General features: G+C 40.0%; 1 protein-coding gene across 1 annotated transcript in view; it reads left to right on the top strand.

Moving 5' to 3' along the window:
* Positions 1-5976: 5976 nt before the first annotated feature.
* Positions 5977-7306, top strand: part of LOC108117568 (homeotic protein antennapedia) — a 78501-nt gene continuing 77171 nt past the window's right edge. The window contains exon 1 of the mRNA XM_017230075.2: positions 5977-6063. The gene's annotated coding sequence lies outside the window, so the exon portion shown is untranslated. The remainder of the gene's footprint in view (positions 6064-7306) is intronic.

Below are 7306 nucleotides of genomic sequence, written 5' to 3'. Positions count from 1 at the left end.
TTTAAAAGTTTGTCTTAAAGTTTAAACTTAAATTCGCCTTAGAAAATGTTTTCAATCTATAATATTTTTATTATTTTGTATTATTGGTATAGTCTAATTTGGTTACTTTTAAACGGGAAAGTTCATTTTAAACTTCCGTTGCTATTATCTTAACCCGTGCTGTATGCGTGTGTGAAGCCACACCTCCTTCTTCGGGCTGAATATCCCGCGGGAGTGGGGAGACTAATGGGTTGCCGTGTGCTCTGATTGAGTTCGGCACAAATTGCTACTCAACCGAAACCATCAACCCTGCCAACATGTATATATTCCTCTCCCTCCCACACACCAATACACATGCAATAGCCTCCTGTGTGTGCGTATCTGTGTGAGGTTATCCCCAGTTGTCGCCTTGTTAAGTTTAAATAATGCTTTTTGCCATTTCCTCTATGCCAAGGTCATTCAAAATTCAAACCAAGTTTGCATATTTTCCAGCTTCACACACAGATACATCTGTACACCTATACAGATAGAGAGAAACACCCACACTGAGGCATTTGGGGTCGCCCTTTCGAAATTGAGTTTGAAATATTTCCAACATTGTCTGCAAATTTCTGCCGCATCATAAGTTGAACTTAAATGAACTGACTTCATTGAGAAGCATTTCCAGCTTGTATCCTCTACAAGCTGCCCCTCCACCCCCTCCACTCTACTCCACCCACACAATCTCAATCATACCTACACCTACACCATCACCCCCACAAGGAGGCAGGCTCACACACACACACAGAGTCAGAGGAACAGTTGTCGCACATGCAATTTATGGCGAATTCCAAGTCTCAATTGGTTCCCAAAATGGAAATTGAAGTGAGACTGAGACTGAGTCCGAGAGCTGAGAGCTGGAGAAATAGAGAAATGAAAAGAGAGCAGGGAAAATGGAAATTCAGAGGCCAACCTTCGAGTTGAACTAAAAGTGAACAGGGAAAACTAAGAAATGCTAGAGGAAGTTGGCACTATGAACTTTGGAGAATCAAGTTCAGGAAATTTAATATGGATTTTTATGTCTAAAACTAGGAAATGATTGAATTTTCTCTCTTAATCAGGAATGAAAAGTTAAAAAGAAAATTAGGAACAACTTTAAAACAAGGAAAATTTATATAAATTAACAATATTCATATTTGTTTTTTAAACATCTGCGATTTTTTTTCAAATTTAACAAACTTTTGGTTAATTTTAAACCAAATTTAAAACTTAAACTTCACTCTCCACCCATCTGAGTTCCTCTGCCTAGCAACCCTTAACCCTTCAATCACTCGGCCAATTAATAAATCAAGATGGCCGACCTGCGATTAAATGGCAACTAGTTCAGCCACATAACGGCACTCTCTAAGCTGACTCACTAACCAGAAAAAAGAGCGCCGCCGAAATTGCCGCTTTTGTCTTATGAATTTAGATTGAATCAGAAAGCGCTGACCATGAAGACGGAGTCATGTAAAAAGTTAATCACTTACCGCTGTCAAGTTGGACACTGGCCCCACTGTCCTCCAGCTCCGCGGACATTTAGTCAATATTTCGCTGGGGCAAGCTTTTCATCTGGACCGCCGCGGCGGCGGTCCGAACTGGGAACTCCGGGAGAGATTCTTATCGCCTACGACCGCAATGGACAAATGGACAAATGGACAGGGCAAATTCATGGCGTGGAGCGAACAACACGAATCATAGTCACATCATGTACGCGCTAGACAGCCAAACAAGATATAGAAAAACACAAAAAACTTGGACAGCGAAAAATATAGAAAAAATGCCAGAAACATTGGGTATATAGTACTTGCTGCGGTTTAGGTTCAGGGTCTGGTGAGCGGGGAACTTTATCGTGTCGTTGGCGCTACGACAACAAAAGGCGACCTTACCGACACATCGTTCATTTTAATTTGCACAATAACTCACATCCAACCAAAGCTAACTCGGTCTTCTCTTCTCCTCTTTTTTTTTGGCAAAATGAAAAAAATAATTACCCAAGCTGGAGAGGCAACCAAAAAAAAAACAGAAACAACCAAAAGGTTAATTTAAATTTCAAGTCACACAAGAGACCAGAAGTTGCCCTGGCACTTTGTCCCCCTGAAATCCCCCTCTAGTTCTACCCTCGATTTCCATCATTGCCATTTCAGCAGATAGTGTCACGAAAATGACTTACAGGTTACTTCAGCTCAGCTCTCCATCTTTCGCCTGCAATTCATCAAAATGCAAATCTCGTTGCCACAAGACCGACAGCAAAAAGTATGATATGGGATAAACGCCTGGGATTTACTCGTTATTTTTGTTCAAAAAAATAAACATATATATATGGAAAATATATATAGTGAAGTCGAGGAGTTAGTTCCACTCGGAGATCAAGATCATCTCCCCTTGAGATGATGATTATTGTTTATTAAGTGTCGGCCCTGTCATAAAATTAAAAGGAACTTTACTCTTTATTGCCTTACGTTTTTGCTTGTTTTGTTTTCGTTTTTTTTTTTTTTTGTTTTTTATATTTATTATTATTTTCCTGCCGTCACCGAGTCTGTATCTCGTGGCTGTGTGTGGTCCCCTGTATTTGGTTCTGTTCGTTTTTGTCTAAAAAATTATTATTTACAAGCCTTTGTACATCTTTAATATATTTTTATTAGCCAGAAGACTGTTGACTTGCATGGCGATGATGGCTAAGTGACTTGCTCAAAGCAACTTGTTCGCTTTGAATTTTTATGGAGCTCTTTGCATTTTTTATTTATTATTTTTTAATTGCTTAAGCTAGCTGAGTTAAGGAGAAATGTGTGGCTTAAAGAGGGTGAAAAATGTATAGAAATAAAGTTACTTATTGTATTTTTTTAGAAAGTTCTATTAATTTAACTTTGAAAATGTTATTAGTAACTGTCAGCTTATTCTCTCATAAAAGAATTTTATATTTTTGGTTCTAGTTTTGTATATCTTTTTGTCATTAGCTTTGAAAGAAAAAAAGCATTTCCCTCTTTATTTTTAGTATTATTTTTAAAACAACATCGTATGAGTTCACTTCATGATGCCAGGGATTGCCGTTGGTGGAATAATCCTTTGAAAAGTGCATCTAGTCAAACCGACAAGTTGGCCCTTTTTCAGGAAAACCCCTTCAAAGCAAAGAACTGTATCAGGACTAGGACTAGAAGAGCCTTAGAGAAAGCGCTGGAAAACCAGTGTTGCCTTTTGGAAACATGCGAATAGGTGGCGTTTCAAACAATTTCCCGGCTTTTTCAATTTTCCTTACCCCATAACCCCAAATATCCTTTAGCCGAGACAAAAATCCTCCCAGCTTTTCGCAAATATCCTTCAGCTGGGACAAAAATCCTATACGCGCTTGACCTATATCCTTTAGCTGGGTCGCAAACCAATAAAAAATATCCTTCTTCCTGAGCTTTCACCATAGTTCAGCCACCGTACGTCAGATGGCGCTTACACTTCTGGCATGTCACTAACAGTCAAACATTTTTGCCTACTTTGAGACCTATTGACAAAGACTGGCGCTTGCATTTTCTGAATCACTTTTATTTCTCGAAGTGTAGCCTGTGCAATAATGATTCCCCCCAATTTATTTTTAGCGACAAGTGCAGAATTTGGTTTTCGGTATTCGCCATCGACGGCGCATTCAAATGCCGCTCATTAAATGTGTCCGCGTTGACTGCATAAATCAAACGAACGCACTCCGATTTGGGGATGGGTGGGCCACCCACGATCAAGTCCAGCGATCCATCGATCGACCAATTAATTAAATATTTCGATCGCAATCGACGACTTATGCGGCCAAAAACTATTTTCGCTGTTTAATTTTACGATGCTCTCGGCTAGGGGAAGGCTCTTTACGGTTTTTTACGACTCTCGGCCATAAATCGCAGCGAGTGCCGCTGCCGGGGGCCTAAATGACAAAAATATTTATGGATGTTTTCTGATGTTGGGCGTGAGCTGGTTGTCTGATCTGTCATTCACGTGTCACTCCCTCCAGCCCCCTCCCCCTTAAATATCTTTAACCCCCAAGCTGGTGGCCCTGCCTTCCCTGACTTTCAACAATTACGCAGCGATCGCAAAAATATTTTCGCGATCAAAACAAACGGCGCAAATAGCAAATAGCGCAAAAAATATGCATATGAATTTGGCCACAGTTACGCCTAGGTGGTCTTTTTTTCCGCCCCTCTAATGCCATAAAATGATTTTGAATTCCAAGGGTTTATTTGCCTCTTCATCGCCGTGCTACGTGCGGCAGAGCGTGTCCGCAAAAATCATTTCAAACGATTTGCGACAAAATACCTTCGGGTCTTGGGTGCCAAATGATTGGGGGAGGGAAACCCCTTGAAATTTTACCAGCGTTCACTTTCTTCAGGCGATGATTATGTTGATTGAGAGGGAGCAGCTTTATTATGGGTTATCTCAAGGGAAAGTTGGCTTAAGCCCAAATGGCAGGAAATCTTTTTTCATTTTCAGAAGCCACAACTTTAAAGTTAGATCTTCCTTTTTGCATATCTCTACTTTTAAGCTTGGCAAAAATAATCATCTTTAATCTAATCTCCCCCATCGTTCCCTGAATCTCACTTGGCCAAAAGGAAAACTGCAGCCGAAGCTCTGGTAATTCTTCTCATACCTCTCGCAATTAACAATCAGCGGGTTCGAATCCAAATCGAAGCCTGCCCATTGTTGGCACCGCAACCTTCTAAACCAGGTGCATACATGTGTCACTCCTTCTGTCGCTTTCATAAGGTCTCCCCAAATAAATACAAAAAGGAAAACATTTCGCACTTTGAGGGTCTTTGAATTTTGTTTACAGAGGGAAAAAGTTTTGTTCAACTAAGTAAATATATTCGGAAATATGTGGTAATAATATTTGGTAACAAAATGTGTAAACTTAGTGTCATCTTTAAAAGTTCTTCAAATCAAACAGCCTTTCCCCATCTTAAATATTCCCACATATTAATTGAACATTAAGCTTAGATTATGCAAGTCTACTTAGCTTTCTTCGCAGTGCATTCAACTGCATTGAAATCGCATTATTAACGCCTGCAAGGAGTAGACTGCTCTGGGCCGAGACTCTGGGCCATTCCATTCAATTCACTTACCAAATTGGCAGCAACCAGGCACCGAAGTCGGGTGTGAAAATAATCTGTTTAACGAGGGAGTTTTACAAAAGACCCGAAGATGCCACAAAAAGAGGCAGCAGCAGCAGCAGCAACAGCAGCAGCAGCAGCGGCCACAAAAGGGGCAACAACAAACGAGCAACAATAATGACATTTGGCGCAAATGAATGAGAAGCGGGCTCAAATATCCCCTCTCTCCCCTTTTTGCCACCTCTTAGCTTTTTTTCTCAGTCGCTTACCGCAAAAGGATATGACAGCAGCTTCGAAGCCGAAGTCGAAGTCGAGCCTGAATCACAGAACCTGGAACCCAAACTTAAACTTAAACTTTAACTGAAACTGAACCTGACAGTCTGCCACTTGGTCTTTGGCTCTTTTGGCTGTTTTGGTTCTTTTGGCCATGGCCAGCTTCCTTGTTCTTCTTGGCTCTTTGGCACTTTGGCTGTTAGTGATCTTTGGGCCGCCGATCGTTCCTTTTTTCCTGGGTTCTGTATGCCGAACAGACTCGGTGACATTAAAAGGTGGGAAAATGTCAAAAGTTGCCAAACGGAACGAAAGATACTTTTGTCGTCCAGCTGTTGCTCGAAATAATTGCTGTGGGATAAGTATTCCCTCTAATTTTTGTTGTATTTTTAGGAAAATAAAATACATTTTGTTTGTTAGCTAGAGAAAATGAAAACATTTTTGAAAAGAAATAAATGTATTTATAGAAGAAATAAAGACTCTTCAAAGATTTTCATTGATTAGCATTTTACACGCGAGCTTCAGCTACTCGCCCACATATGGCGCCAGTCAAAAAAAGCGAGGCGTTAATTTCCCTCGAAAAGAATTCAAACAACAATTTAAATAGCATTTTCTCTCCTTTTGCAGGGCAATTGTGGATTAACCCAGCTGTAAATGGACAACAAAGGTGGATTACTTACATGGATTACGAGAATTTAGCCGCAGATCGAAAAAGGTAAGAACCAAATTGAATCAATTTTCGTTACACAAATGTTTAACCCACGACACCCGGGCCACTAGCTATTAATCCTAAGTGCTTCCTGTGATTTTATGCAAATCGAACATATCGCCGGGCAACGAAGAAAAGACAGAGACCGCGATTCTGCGACTCTGTGACTCTGCGATTCAGCCGATTCAATGTACAAATGACAGTTGGCTGTGACATAAAACAGCGGCTTAAAGAAGATGTTAAGCGTTCTGCAAGTTGCATGCCAACATCTGCGGCAACAACAATTTTCCCCGCGACAAAAGACATTTTCATTTATTCATTGATAATGCTTAAAGAACAGAAACAACAACAACAACAAGAAATAACAACGACAAAGCGCAGCCAAAAGAAGAAGAGGCAAACATGCGACAAAACAACATAATTTAAATTTTGCGCATGCATCAGGTTTTTTTCTCCATGTCTCCCGAAAAAAAAAACAGAAAAAACCTGAGCAACATGTTGTCGCAACACGCCAAGAAGTCCAGCAACAAGCTGCCTCCTTTTATTCCCATTTTTTATGGCTCGTAATCCGGTAGCTGTTCTTGCTTTTCTTGCCCCTTTGTTGTTGCTGCCTTCGATTTGCTTTGAATGAAAATGAAATTATCGCATTATTAACTATGAGGAAGGATGCTCCAGCTGGTAGGAGAGAGATAGAGGAGAGAGTGAGATGGAAAAGGCAGCACAGAGTCTGCAGACAGGGCCTAACAAGCTGGTCTAAAAAAGAGGCTGGGACTCCCCATTTGTGGGTCTGGCTTACCGCATACTTAACAATAAAATGAATTGTTAATTCCCTTGCACTTTTTCCGACGATTTTTTTTCTTCCCATTCTGCTGGCCAAAACGAAATCTTGGCTTTTTAGAGGAGAGAATGCTCTTCTGCCTGCCTTCGCCGATGTAATGCTCAAGTGCCTTTCTTTTATCTGCGCCACAATCGCGCTTTGGGAGGGGTACAATGGGAGTGGCAAGGATTTTAATGGTTGGAATTTGTTTTAAAAATATAATATTCATTGACTTTCTTAATATTAATAGAAGATTTATGAATATAATTGCTTACATAATAGATCTTTAGTTATTTATTAACTAAACATTTTATTCGATAGGTTTTTTATTTTATATCTTCCATCAAAACTATAATTAAAGCAATACTTGAACTCTTGCTTAAGCCTTCTTTTAGCTTTTCTTAGTAATTGTTTGAAAAAAACCTTAAAATT

Source organism: Drosophila eugracilis, unplaced genomic scaffold (assembly GCF_018153835.1).
Source record: "Drosophila eugracilis isolate 14026-0451.02 unplaced genomic scaffold, ASM1815383v1 contig_722, whole genome shotgun sequence".
NCBI classification, from domain to species: Eukaryota; Metazoa; Arthropoda; class Insecta; order Diptera; family Drosophilidae; genus Drosophila; species Drosophila eugracilis.
This window is presented reverse-complemented; position numbering and strand designations above follow the sequence as displayed.